The following is a 15,702-nucleotide window of genomic DNA, read 5'->3' as shown; positions in this document are numbered from 1 at the left end:
ACTTCGGACAGGTTAACAGGAGGGACTGGTTAAACAGAATTTTAACATGCTTGGTAAAATAGAGGGTCAGTGAAAAAGAGGAAGACTCCAATGGGATGGAATGACACAGTGGCAGCAGCAACTGCCTCAAACGTAACAACTATGAGAATGGCACAGGACCAGGCAGTGTTTGGTTGTGTTATGCATAAGGTCACTATGATTCCGAACCAACTCAACAGCACCTAACAACAACCTTGTTCTTAATAGAAGTCTGGTACAATTCTTTTAATGATCCAGGAGTTGTTACTGGATATTTCATGAGATTGACTGTATATAAATTGGATGCATGCAGCTGAGGAATGGCTGATATACAGCATTCTCAAAATGGCAAAATGATGGAGAACGGATGAGTGGTAGAGAAAGGCAAGGAGACAGAGATTACATGTGACTATGAAGAGGTAACATGACAGAGCTCTTAGTTGTGACAGAGCAGTATCCTGATTGTGATGGTGTTTGCACAAATCACACATGTAGTAAAACTGCAGAGAACCATACCACATGCACGTGCATACACACATGTAAAATGCACCTTAAAACTGGTGAACTCTGAATAAAATCTATTCATTGCACTAACCTCAATTCCCTGGTTTTGACAATGTATTATAGTTAAGTAAGCCAGTACCATCAGGGGAAGGGAACTTCCATGTACTATATTTTGCAACTTCCTATGAAGCTATAATTATTTAAATATAGAATATTTTTGTTTTGTTTTGTTTTAAGTACAAGATCTTATTTTCTAATCTCGTATTATCAATAAACCTTTTCTCTGCTTTTAAACTGTCTGTAGGCAAAATCCAGGCAAAATGCTTTTCTTATTTTTAGCTCAATTCCAAACACATTTCCATTTTAAGTTTCACATGATAATCAGAAAGAGGAAGTCACTGTTTCCCCCTGCCAATGCTGCATGAGGACAACTCCTAGACATTAAGCTCCAGCCTGCAGAAAGCCAAGATTGTCAAGTACAATCTTCCAAAAACATTTTTCATTGACATTTTAGATTGTTCATTGACAAAAGGGCTTTTTAACAATTGTTTAAAGCTTAAGGAAATGTTCAATATTCTCAAACAGTAACTTCCAATAGCCTTGATCAGATTTTCCAAGTATAAAATCTACTGTATTTTGTTAGATGTGTCTGCTAACTGTCATGATGAAACTAGCAGATGTTCAGGTAGGTAATAGTAGGTAAAAAGCTCATCATGACTAAACAGCATAATGACCTTTATTAATCATTGCATCTGGTGTCTGCCAAATCGAAAAGAAACAAAACTCAAGCAGCCCATTTTTAAAGGTCAACAAGTTATCAGAAGGAAGACACTTCACATTTGAATTATATCAAAATACTAGAACCAAATACAAACTTTTAATTCCAAGCAGCATTCTAAACAAAAGAACTCATTGCAAACCTAATAGCTTACTAAAGACTATTCATAATGTCTACCCTCAAGTCCTACCACTCATCTGTCAATTTATCAAACTGAATTGGCTTGCATGTTGCTGAAAGCTATGCCATCAGTATTTTCAACACCAGCAGAGTCAACCGTGGTGGGCAGGTTTCAGCAAAACCTCCAGACTAAGATAGACCAGGAAGAAGATGCAGATGACTTCTGAATGGTTACCCACTGAAAACCTTACTAACAGAAGGAGAACACTGTCAGATACAGTGCCAGAAGATGAGCCCCTCAGATTCGAAGGCACTCAAAATATGACGGGGAAGGGCTGCCTTCTCAAAGCAGAGTTGACCATAATGATGTGATGGGAGCAAAGCTCCTGGGATCTTCATTTGCTGCTGAGACACAATTCAAAATGAGAAGAAACAACTGCAAACATCCATTAAAAACCATCATATGGAATATACAAAGTATGAATCTAGGAAAACTGGAAGTTGCCAAAAAATAAATGGAACACATAAAAACCATTATCCTATGCATTAGAGAGCTGAAGTGGACTGGTAATGGCCATTTTGAATCTGACAATCATATGGTTTACTATGCCAGGAATGACAGATTGAAGAGGAATGGCCTCACATTCATTGTCAAAAGGAATATTCCAAAATCTTTTTTTAAAAAAAACAGCATATATTTTATTTTCAAGCACACAATAAACAACATACTTCTCCAATGCCAACAGTATCCTCTTATCAATTCTTTTCATACAGAATTGGGTATACTGAAAGCAAATTGTTTCTGGTAAGATTTCTGATGATCAGGAATCAAGACACAGAAGCTCAAAAGGCAAGAGATCTTTGTAGTCAACATCCTCAAAACCAAGACATAGCAGATTTTACTTTCAAAGTAAAGGAAAAGCATGCTACCAGATCCTTTTACCCATAAAGCATTTGACTGTGGGGTGATCAATGTTGACTCCTCCACGGAATTCTTCTCTACACAATTCACTTCAAGTTGGATGAGGAACTAACTACAAAACATGCAATCTTAAATGTACTTTGAAAAATTCAAGGATGAAAAGTAGAACTCTAAGATTTGTCATAAAAGAAAGAGCAAGTTCCAGGAGTTTTTAATGTTTGTATAACAGAGCACACAAAACCAGGCAGCGAAGTCCCCAAGGAAGTGATGATGGTCACGCTTCACGGTTACCTGTCCTTTGGTCCTTCATTTTTTAAGCACTTATTATATATATATTTTATAATATTAGACATTTATTTTTTTCACAAAAGCAATCCCAGTGTGAATAAACAAATGCATTATCTTTTAATGTCTCCCCCCACGTACCTTTAAATAGCAAAAAATGTTAAATGTCTTCTGATAGCCTATGTGGCCACAGTTCCCCATCTATGGTTTTAAAAACAGACTGGAATGTGGTCTTCCAAATCATTTTTGAAATACAGCTCATTCTGTTAAATCTCGGGGCATGAGTTCTATTGATATTGTTGATAGTCTCCAAAAGGTGAGGATGGTAACTGTGTTGAGGGCAACTGGGAGGGATCTTCAGCAAACTGAGGACCATTGGGAAACTGTGCAGAGGCAAATCATGTCAATGCGATATCAGCTCCTTCAATTAAAGCTATAAGAATGGCACCCATTGCAGCTGAACCAACCATGGCCACTGGTCCATTTCTTGCTGCAAGTATGGCTCCTGTTAAGGCACCGCTTGTGATGGAGTTCCAGGGATCTTCTTTCCCTTGGACTTGAACCATACTCCAGTCATAATCATGGAAAACAGACCAGCCCAAACTGCAAAGCTGCCTCTCAACTGGGGAGCCCTGGTTTTAACTTCTGTGAAACTTCCTCATAGTCTGTGGTTGACTTCTACTGGAGAATTCCGAAAACCTTTGATTGCTTGAAAGATCCCACCACCTATGGTGCCCATGGTAAAGGCCCCACCACTGTCATTCACAATTCGCCAGGGACAAGGTTCTTGCTTGTACTCCTCCATCTTGACTCCTCCAAAATCCATCGTGAAGTACAGTGCTGTCTATGAAAGTATAATACCCATAGGTTGACAAGGGAGACCAGTTAATACCAATCTTATTCAAATTTCCACTAACCACGCAAACCAGTAATGATGAAACTGAATTTTACCAAGTAGCCTGAAATTGATCACACATGCAATCAAGATGCACTGACAATTACTGGTAAATGGAAGGCAAAAATTGGACAGAAGGAGGAAGGGTCAGCAGTTGGAAAATATGGTATTGGTAATATAAATGATACTAATGCATGATGGAATTTTCCAAGACCAGTGACTTATTCATTACAAATACCTTTTTTTAAACAACATAAAAAATACATATGGGCCTCAGAAGATGGAATATGCAGGGATCAAACTGACTACATCTATGGTGTGGCACTGTGGGTTAATGCGCTGAACTGCAAAGTTGGTGTGAACTGCAAGGCTAGCGGTTCAAGCTTACCAGCTGCTCCTCGGAAACCCCATATAGGATCGCTATGCTTGACAACACTGAACAACAATTACAATGGGAACTGATGGTAGAAAAATTCAATATCATCCACTAAAAGCAGGCCACGGCAGACTGTGGAACAACAGATCATCAATTGCTCATATGCAAGTTCAGGCTGAAGCTGAAGAAAATTAAAACATGTCTGTGAAAGCCAAAATAATAACTTGAACATATCTAATGTGAATTTAGAGATCACCTCAAGAACAGATTTGATGCATTAGACACTAACGAATGAAGACAAGGTAAGTTGTGGAATGACATCAAGAACATCATCCATGAAGAAAGTAAAAGATCATTAAAAAGACAAGGAAGAAAGACCAAAATGGATGACAAGAAATACTAAAACTTGGTCTTGAAGGTTGAGAAGCTAATGAGGAAGCCAAAGAGCTGAACAGAAAACTTCAAAGGGCAGCTCAAGAAGACAAAATAAAGTATTAATGAAATGTGCAAAAACCTGGAGTAAGAAAACCAAAAGAGAAGAAAATGCTCAGCATTTTTCAAACTGAAAGTACTGACGAAAAAATTTGAGCCTCGACTTGCAATATTAAAGGATTCTATGGGCAAACTATTGACTGATGTAGAAAGCATCAAAAGAAAATGAAAATAAAACAGAGTCACTGAACTAAAAAGAATGTTCAATGTTCAACCATTTCAAGTGGTAGCATGTGATCAAGAACCAATGGTACTGAAGCAAGAAGTTCAAGCTTCATTGAAGTCACTGGTAGAAAACAAGAGTCCAGGACCTGACGGAATATAAATTGATATCTTTCAACCAATGCATCCAGCACTGGAGGCTTTCACTCAGCTATGCCAAGAAACCTGGCTAACCAATTGGAAGAGATCCGTATTTGAGCCCATTCCAAAGAAGTGATTCACAAGAATGCAGAAATCATTAAACAATATCATTAAGATCACATGCAAGGAAAATTTTGCTGGAGGTAATTTAAAAACAATTACAACAGAACATTGAACAGGGAGCTGCCAGAAATTCAAGCCATACTCAGAAGAGGACGTGAAGCTAGGACATCATTGCTGACATCAACTGGATCTTGAAAAATGTTTACTTGTGCAGAGGCATTCAACTGTGTGAACCATGACAAACTATGGACAACATTGCAACATTGCAAAGAATGGATATTCTAGAACACTGAATTGTGTTCACGAGGAACCTGTAAATAGACCAAGAAGCAGTTGTTCGAAAAGAACAAGGGTATATTGACTGGCTTATGTGTGCAAGGGTTGGATGCTTTCGCCATACTTATTCAATCTGTAAACTGAGCAAGTAATCCAAAAAACTGGATTATATGAAGAAGAACGTGGCATCAGGATTGGAGGAAGACTCATTAACAACCTGCAATCTGCAGATGACACAACTTTGTTTGCTGGAATTGAAAAGAACTTAAAATACTTACTGATGAAGATCAAAACCCATAGCTTTCAGTACGGATTGCATCTCAATGAAAAGAAAGCAAAAACTCTTTTAACTGATCAATAAATATAATGAATGGGGAAAAATTAAAGTTGTTTAAGACTTCAATTTCTTGAATCCATAATCAACACTCAAGGAAAGAGCAGTCAGGAAACCAAATGATGTATTGCATTAGGCAAATCTGTTGCATAAGACTTTTTTTTTAAAAAAAACTTTTTTTCCCAGTTTAGCATCATTGATTTTATCATTTTTCCTGTTTATTTTTCTACTCACATTTCCCTTCCCTCACCAAATGTTGCTAAGGAGCTCTGGTAGCTTAGTGGTTACAAATTGGGCTGCTAACCTCAAGGTCAGCAGTTGGAAACTAGCAGCTGTTCCGGGGAGAAAGATGAGGCTTTCTGCTCCTGTAAAGATGTATAGCCTCGGAAACCCTGTGCAGGGTCACGATGAGTTGAAACCAACTGAACAGTACTTAACAACAACAACAACAACGACTCGATGGCACTTAACAACAACAACAACATAAGTCCTTATTAAGGTATTTGCTTTTCAGAGACAAAAACCAAACCAAACCCACTGCCACTGTGTCAATTCTGGCTCATAATGGCCCCACAGGGCAGAGAAGAACTGTTCCACTGCTGTTAGGTATCAATGAGCTGGAAATGCTCCACAGTTTATTTATTTATTCAAACTTAACTGTTTATTGTGAACTGGGTAAAAGTTGACAGAGATCCGTTTTCCAGTGAAGAATTCATGCACTCTGTTTCATCTCAATGATATAATCCCCACAGTGTAACATCACTTACTCCATTTCCTCCCCGGGTTTACTATTTCCATTCCCCCTTCTCTCCTAACCCTTCCACGCATTCCCCTTGGTTACACATGCTGCCCTTTTGATCCAGTTGCTCCTTAGGGACCCTAGACAGGGTCGCTAAGAGTTGGAACCAACTCAAAGGCACTTAACAATAACAATAACCACTGGTCAGATAGACACTTGGTGGGATTCTCAAGACTACAGCCCTTAGTCGCCCTTCATGTCTGGAAATGAACTCACCCACGTGACTCAAATTTCAGCCAGTCAGTGGACAGGTCTATAAACCAAAAAATAACATGACTGAGGCTTGCATTCCTTAGAATAATTTGATCTCAACATTTGAGATAAAAAGAACTTTTTAAAGTGCTCAAGAGCAAAGATGTCAGTTTCAGGACTAAGGCACACCTGACCCAAGCCATGGTATTTTCATATTGAATAATGAATAAGGAAGGCTATAGACGAATTGATGCATTTGATTATGGTATTGGAGAACGATATTAAAAGAACCATGAACTGCTAGAAGAACAAACAAATCCGTGTTGGAAGAAATGCAGCCAGAATTTTCCTTAGAAGGCAGGAAGGTGAGATTTCATCTCTCATATCACAGGCATGTTATCAGTGGGAATCAGTCCCTGGAGAAGGACATCATGCTTCGTAAAGTAGAGGGTCAGCAAAAAAAGAGGAACACTCCAATAAGATGCAATGACACAGTGGCAAACACAAGGGGCTCAAACATAACAATTTAGGAAGATGGCGTGGGGCTGTGCATAGGGTTGGTATGAGTCAGAATCAACTCAATAGTACCTAACCACAACAACTGGGATGTCTGTTTCAGTACTAAAACAATGTAAGGTAATAAGTAAATCCTCTCAGTAATTAGGCAAATTATTAAGTATATCAATTATCTTGTATCCATATGTGCATTCATCACTTTGATGATGAGCTATACAAAAGCAAATACTAGGCAAGCTCACTGAATTCTTCAGAACAAACACGTCTCCAAAAAGATGAATGTGGTTCTTGTCCTCAAGAAGCGTTTAAAAAGATAATTATAAATATAAGCACAACATCAATAGCCATCTAGTCAATTTCAATTCATGACTGCATTTCAAAAACTGAAAATTATTTTATTCAATGATGATCTGCTGAGCATTTACTACATGTGCAGATAATAATGCCACACATTTTGAGAGAGCTGATATACAAGACAGAAATGAAACCAACACCAATAAATGTTTTAAACAATCAAAGGCAGTGATTGACGGAAAAACTGAAAAAGGGTTGTGAATTGAATGGTCATAAAAAATGAATCTGGAAGGACAGCATGGAACTCCCAAAATGCTAAAGGAGACTGCTTTACCAGAAAATTAGTGAGTGCAATCCCCACCCCGAATATATGTCAGCTGGGCTGGACTACAATTCTCATTGGTTTGGCATTTACATAATAATGCAATGTGGCAGTTATGTGATGCTCCACCATAATGTGATCTGATGTGATAAACTAATGAAAGGACTAAGGGTGGATTACAACACCCTTATGCATGCGAAAGCTGGACAGTGAATAAGGAAGACCGTAGAAGAATTGATGCCTTTGAGTTACAGTGTTGGAGGAGAATATTGAAAGTGCCATGGGTTGCTAAAAGAACCAATAGATCTGTTTTGGAAGAAGTACAGCCAGAGTTCTCCTTAGAGGCCAAGATGGCCAAACTTTGTCTCTCATACTTTGGACATATTGTCAGAAGGGACCAGTCGCTGGAGAAGGATATCATGCTTGATAAGATGGAGGGTCGGAGAAAAAGAGGAAGACCCCCAACAAGATGGATTGGCCAGGTGGCAGCATCGATGGACTCAAGCATGGCAACAGTAGCGAGGTTGGCTCAGGATCGGGCAGTGTTTTGTTCTGTTGTGCATAAGGTCACTATGGGTCAGTATCGACTCTATGGCACCTAACAACAACAACAACACCCTTGCTCCCATCACAAGCCTGATCTAATATAAAGGAATTTTCCAGGGGTGTAGCCTGCAGCATCTTTTCCCTTAAAAGATAAAGGAGAGAGAAGTGAACAGGGAAAGAAAGACCTAGTACCACCTAGAGGAGACCTGCTGTGGCACTGTGGGATAAGCACTTAACCTCAAGGTCAGTTTGAACCACAAGGCCAGCAGTATAAACTCACTGGCGGCTCCTCAGAAACCCTATACACGCTATGAGTCAAAACTGACTTGACAGCACTTTACAACAACAAGAAGAACACTATCACCATGAAAGAAAAGCCCTAAGTAGAATGTATCCTTTGGACCTGGGGTTTCTGCACTGTGACGCTCCTAGATTCAGAGGAAGATTGATGCCAAGACACAATGAGAACTGCAAGGGAAACTGGGCCTACAGATGCTGAAAGGCGACCAGGACCTTTCCCGACAACAGACACATTAAATTTCGACGTCGAACTTCATAACCTGGAGTCCTGGTGTGGGGTGCAGGATAAGCATCAGAAACCCTATACAGGTTCACTATGAGTCAGAACTGACTCAACAGCACTTCACAATGTAAAAGGATAGATTTCTGTTTGTTACAGTCATCCAGTAGTGACATAGCATCACCAAACACCTGCCAACAGTAGTCAGCAACCATGCCCATACAGCGCAGTCACAATCATATCCTCAGCAGTTACAATGACTGGGCAAGAGCCAATACCAGCTCCTACACCACCTCATCAACAACACACAGCAGCCAACCCACCCTGAACAGAGGTGCACAAATGATGAACACAGAACGATGCACATGCTTCGATTCTCTAAATACACCCACAGGAAACAGTTAGTGAGAACCTAAAAATAAATCAATACACAATTAAATACAAATACAACAACACCACAATGACCAGGAGACAACAGACAATTTTAGCTCACATGAAGAAACAAGAAAGAATGGCTTATACAAATGACCAAGATGCACAGCCAGAAAACGTTTCTAAGAAAGATGAGTTAACACAGTACATACTCTTCACTACCCTCTCCTCTGTGATACCTTTGTTCTTCATTAATTCACTCCCATAACTATGCAACAGCTTTTCAAGAAATTGTGAAAATCTCAAAAGCTATTTATAATTAATCCAGCAACCCAATTTTCTAGGAGTGTGGTGGTGCCATCCAATAAACACTGTAATACGAACCACAAGGTCAGCAGTTTGAGCTCAGAAGCCACTCCATAGGATAAAGAATAGGCTTTCTGCACCCACAAAGATTAAAAGCCTTGGAAAACCTTAACAGAGTCACTATGAGTTAGAACCGACTCCACGACACTTAACAACAACACAACTTTCCAAAACTACTGTGATCTAATTTACCATTAATGTCTGTGTATGAAAATAGGTTGGCATTATGAACTCAATATTGTAATCTATAAAGCTACTCTAGGAGACTTCTGGCAAGATGGTGGACTAGGCAGATATACTACAGAGACCCTCTACACTAAAGATATGGGAGACCTCTGGTAGCGTAGGGGTTACAAGTCGGGCTGCCAACCTCAAGGTCAGCAGTTCGAAACTACCAGCAGTTCCGCAGGAGAAAGATGAGGCGTCCTGCTCCCGTAAAGATTTACAGCCTCGGAAACCCTGTGCAGGGTCACTATGAGTCAGAACGAACTCCACGGTACTTACCAACAACAACAATGAAACACATACAGAGGACAATCCTGGAACCCTGAGCTTCAGAGAAAATGTTAGAGAAGTGGATTGAATGCCTACTGAGAGGAGAAGCCAAGAAAGGGCAGTGAAAGTAGGAGACTGAGTGGTGACTAGACAGCCAGCCACACATGGTACGGCCATCCTGAACTTCTGTGAGTAGTTTTGGAGAGACAGATAGATGGAAGCCCGGTAAAGCAGATTCATATGGGTGACTGAAAAGTTCCACCCACTGGACAAGAATCAATACCAGCTCCTACACCACCTAATCAATGATAGACATCAGCCAGCACCAGCTAAACCACTCTAAAATTATTTTATTCAACGATCATATGCGGCGCATTTACTACATGAGCAGATAATAATTCTATGCATTCTGAGATTGTTGATATGCTAGATGCATGAAACTACCTGTATTTAACAATCAGAGGCAGTGATTAATAGAAAAATTGAAAAACTGCACAAATAGTGAATGAAAATGGTGCATGTGCTTCCGTTCTCTAGTCACACCTACCAAGAGACACCTACCAAGAGACAGTTGATGAGAACTTAAGAACACACTAAAATGCGATTATCAATTAAATACAATGCCAGCACAATGCACAAATACAATGCTACCACAATGTCTCAGAGACAACACACAATTTTAGCTTACAAAAAGAAACAAGAGCAACTTCAACAAATGACTCAGATACAGCTAGGAAACATTTTTGAGGGAAAAAAAGGTAATGGAACTACCTGAGTAAGAATTCAAAAGAATGATATTTAGGTACCTTCAATGGACTAACATAAAGATGGAGGAAAACAAGGAGAATACAGAAAGAAAAAAAATTTTTTAAGAGTTTAGGAAAACACTACAAGAACAAACAGTCAAAATAAATGAATGCATTTTAAAGACAATACAAAAATTGCAAACAGATCAAGAAGGTTAATACTAAGATCTCAGAAATGGACAGTATACCAAAAGGGTAAAGGATTGTTGTTGTTGTTAAGTGACTTTGAGCTGGTTCTGACCCAGAGCGACCCTGTATAAGGTTTCTGAGGAGCACTAACGTGAATAAATGGAAGCTCGAATTAATGACCTTGAAGATAAACTCTCAATACTAATAAGATAAAAGAACAATCAGAAAAACGAATGAAAAAATCACAAGAATGCATGATTTATGTGGAACACCATGACGAGGAATAACTTACATGTAATTGGAATTCCAGAACAGGAAGAGATGATAAAAAGCACAATAAAAAACTGCCTAAGAGTTACTGGAAGTGGCTTGTCTTTCCCTGACATCATGAAAGACAAGAAGATAATCATTCAAGAAGCTGTATGAAACCCAAACAGGATAGACTCCAAAAGAAAACAACCAACACATATCATAATCAAACTTTCTAAAACCAAAGACAAGGTAAGAATCCTGAGAGCAGCTCAAGAAAAATTTAAATTTACCGACAAAGAAGAACCAGTAAAACCAAGCTCTGATTTCTCAGCAGAAACCATGCAGGCAAGAAAGCAATGGGATGAGATATACAAAACTCTGAAAGAAAAAAACTGTCAACCAAAAGTCATATGCCCAGGAAAACTGTCCTTTAAATATGAAAGTGAAATTACGACATTTCCAGATAAAGAGAAATTAAAGGAATTTTTAATGACCACACCAACTTTACAAAAAATACAAAAGGGTGTTATTTGAACTGAGAACCAATAAGAGTAATCAACAACCTGAGATTAACATATATGATATCACTACCCACAATTCAATCCAGATATAGAAGTTTCCAAAGTAAAACAAAGTTATAAAAAACTGAAAATAGGGTACCAGAGATATCAATTTATAAATAAATCAACTACAAAGCAAAAAGAGGGAATGGTGTAATTAGAGAACCTCAAGTGGCATGGAAATCAAGTATATTTCAAGATAAAGCAGACTGTTTTAAATAAGAAACAAAACTAATAAATTACAAGGTAATTAATACACCTTCACATCAAAATAAAAAAGAGGAAAATCAGAAAAATTTATTAAATATTAAAAAACAGCAGTGAAGAACATGAAAAGAAAACTCACAACCAAAATGAACTCAGCACAGAAATATATGTGGATGAACCTGGAGGACATTATGTGGAGTGAAATTAGTCAACAATAAATGGACAAATATTGTATCAGATCACTGTTGTATAAAGTTAAGAAAAGTTTTTCTTGATTAAAAAAAACATTCTATGATGGTTACTAGGGGTAGCAGGGAAGGGACTATTATTTACCACGTAGAGTAGACACACGTTAACTTGGGTGATTGTTGTTGTTGTTAAGTGCCATCGGGTCGACTCTGACCCACAGTGACCCTATATAGGGTTTCCAAGGAGCAGCTGGTGAGCTTGAATTGCCAAGCTTGCAGTTCAAACGGCTTTGCAGTCTGGAGCATTAACCCACAGCACCACACCAAGACTCCATTCAGTCTATATGCTGAGCAAATAATCCAAGAAGCTGGGTTATATGAAGAACAACTGGACCAATAAATGACTTCATGATATATGGAGAAGAGATTGAAGCTGTGCAAGACTTCGTTTTGTTTAGCTCCATAATGAATACTTATGGAAGCCGAAGTCAAACAATCACACAGCATTACTTCACTAGGCAAATCTGCTGCAAAAGTCCCCATTTAAAGTGTTAAAAAACAAAGATATCAGTTTGAGGACTAAGGTGTGCTTGACCCAAGCATTGGTATTTTTAATCACCTCACATGCATGTGAAAATTGGAAAGTGAATTAAGACCACAGAAGAATCGATGCATCTGATTATCATGTTAGAGAAGAATATTAAAGGTGCCATGGACTGATGGAAGAATTAACAAATCTGTTGGAAGTGCAGCCAGAATGTTCTTTAGAAGCCAGGACGGTGAGACTTCATCTCTCATACTTCGGACAGGTTAACAGGAGGGACTGGTTAAACAGAATTTTAACATGCTTGGTAAAATAGAGGGTCAGTGAAAAAGAGGAAGACTCCAATGGGATGGAATGACACAGTGGCAGCAGCAACTGCCTCAAACGTAACAACTATGAGAATGGCACAGGACCAGGCAGTGTTTGGTTGTGTTATGCATAAGGTCACTATGATTCCGAACCAACTCAACAGCACCTAACAACAACCTTGTTCTTAATAGAAGTCTGGTACAATTCTTTTAATGATCCAGGAGTTGTTACTGGATATTTCATGAGATTGACTGTATATAAATTGGATGCATGCAGCTGAGGAATGGCTGATATACAGCATTCTCAAAATGGCAAAATGATGGAGAACGGATGAGTGGTAGAGAAAGGCAAGGAGACAGAGATTACATGTGACTATGAAGAGGTAACATGACAGAGCTCTTAGTTGTGACAGAGCAGTATCCTGATTGTGATGGTGTTTGCACAAATCACACATGTAGTAAAACTGCAGAGAACCATACCACATGCACGTGCATACACACATGTAAAATGCACCTTAAAACTGGTGAACTCTGAATAAAATCTATTCATTGCACTAACCTCAATTCCCTGGTTTTGACAATGTATTATAGTTAAGTAAGCCAGTACCATCAGGGGAAGGGAACTTCCATGTACTATATTTTGCAACTTCCTATGAAGCTATAATTATTTAAATATAGAATATTTTTGTTTTGTTTTGTTTTAAGTACAAGATCTTATTTTCTAATCTCGTATTATCAATAAACCTTTTCTCTGCTTTTAAACTGTCTGTAGGCAAAATCCAGGCAAAATGCTTTTCTTATTTTTAGCTCAATTCCAAACACATTTCCATTTTAAGTTTCACATGATAATCAGAAAGAGGAAGTCACTGTTTCCCCCTGCCAATGCTGCATGAGGACAACTCCTAGACATTAAGCTCCAGCCTGCAGAAAGCCAAGATTGTCAAGTACAATCTTCCAAAAACATTTTTCATTGACATTTTAGATTGTTCATTGACAAAAGGGCTTTTTAACAATTGTTTAAAGCTTAAGGAAATGTTCAATATTCTCAAACAGTAACTTCCAATAGCCTTGATCAGATTTTCCAAGTATAAAATCTACTGTATTTTGTTAGATGTGTCTGCTAACTGTCATGATGAAACTAGCAGATGTTCAGGTAGGTAATAGTAGGTAAAAAGCTCATCATGACTAAACAGCATAATGACCTTTATTAATCATTGCATCTGGTGTCTGCCAAATCGAAAAGAAACAAAACTCAAGCAGCCCATTTTTAAAGGTCAACAAGTTATCAGAAGGAAGACACTTCACATTTGAATTATATCAAAATACTAGAACCAAATACAAACTTTTAATTCCAAGCAGCATTCTAAACAAAAGAACTCATTGCAAACCTAATAGCTTACTAAAGACTATTCATAATGTCTACCCTCAAGTCCTACCACTCATCTGTCAATTTATCAAACTGAATTGGCTTGCATGTTGCTGAAAGCTATGCCATCAGTATTTTCAACACCAGCAGAGTCAACCGTGGTGGGCAGGTTTCAGCAAAACCTCCAGACTAAGATAGACCAGGAAGAAGATGCAGATGACTTCTGAATGGTTACCCACTGAAAACCTTACTAACAGAAGGAGAACACTGTCAGATACAGTGCCAGAAGATGAGCCCCTCAGATTCGAAGGCACTCAAAATATGACGGGGAAGGGCTGCCTTCTCAAAGCAGAGTTGACCATAATGATGTGATGGGAGCAAAGCTCCTGGGATCTTCATTTGCTGCTGAGACACAATTCAAAATGAGAAGAAACAACTGCAAACATCCATTAAAAACCATCATATGGAATATACAAAGTATGAATCTAGGAAAACTGGAAGTTGCCAAAAAATAAATGGAACACATAAAAACCATTATCCTATGCATTAGAGAGCTGAAGTGGACTGGTAATGGCCATTTTGAATCTGACAATCATATGGTTTACTATGCCAGGAATGACAGATTGAAGAGGAATGGCCTCACATTCATTGTCAAAAGGAATATTCCAAAATCTTTTTTTAAAAAAAACAGCATATATTTTATTTTCAAGCACACAATAAACAACATACTTCTCCAATGCCAACAGTATCCTCTTATCAATTCTTTTCATACAGAATTGGGTATACTGAAAGCAAATTGTTTCTGGTAAGATTTCTGATGATCAGGAATCAAGACACAGAAGCTCAAAAGGCAAGAGATCTTTGTAGTCAACATCCTCAAAACCAAGACATAGCAGATTTTACTTTCAAAGTAAAGGAAAAGCATGCTACCAGATCCTTTTACCCATAAAGCATTTGACTGTGGGGTGATCAATGTTGACTCCTCCACGGAATTCTTCTCTACACAATTCACTTCAAGTTGGATGAGGAACTAACTACAAAACATGCAATCTTAAATGTACTTTGAAAAATTCAAGGATGAAAAGTAGAACTCTAAGATTTGTCATAAAAGAAAGAGCAAGTTCCAGGAGTTTTTAATGTTTGTATAACAGAGCACACAAAACCAGGCAGCGAAGTCCCCAAGGAAGTGATGATGGTCACGCTTCACGGTTACCTGTCCTTTGGTCCTTCATTTTTTAAGCACTTATTATATATATATTTTATAATATTAGACATTTATTTTTTTCACAAAAGCAATCCCAGTGTGAATAAACAAATGCATTATCTTTTAATGTCTCCCCCCACGTACCTTTAAATAGCAAAAAATGTTAAATGTCTTCTGATAGCCTATGTGGCCACAGTTCCCCATCTATGGTTTTAAAAACAGACTGGAATGTGGTCTTCCAAATCATTTTTGAAATACAGCTCATTCTGTTAAATCTCGGGGCATGAGTT

At 38.3% G+C, this 15,702-nt stretch overlaps 1 pseudogene; it reads right to left on the bottom strand.

The window, feature by feature from the left end:
- Window positions 1-2,914: 2,914 nt before the first annotated feature.
- Window positions 2,915-3,432, bottom strand: LOC102821359 (annotated as a pseudogene).
- Window positions 3,433-15,702: the final 12,270 nt, after the last annotated feature.

This window comes from Chrysochloris asiatica, unplaced genomic scaffold, assembly GCF_000296735.1.
Source record: "Chrysochloris asiatica unplaced genomic scaffold, ChrAsi1.0 scaffold00226, whole genome shotgun sequence".
Classification (NCBI taxonomy): domain Eukaryota; kingdom Metazoa; phylum Chordata; class Mammalia; order Afrosoricida; family Chrysochloridae; genus Chrysochloris; species Chrysochloris asiatica.
The sequence above is the reverse complement of the archived record's forward strand: the minus strand, read 5'-3'. Positions and strand labels throughout refer to the sequence as shown.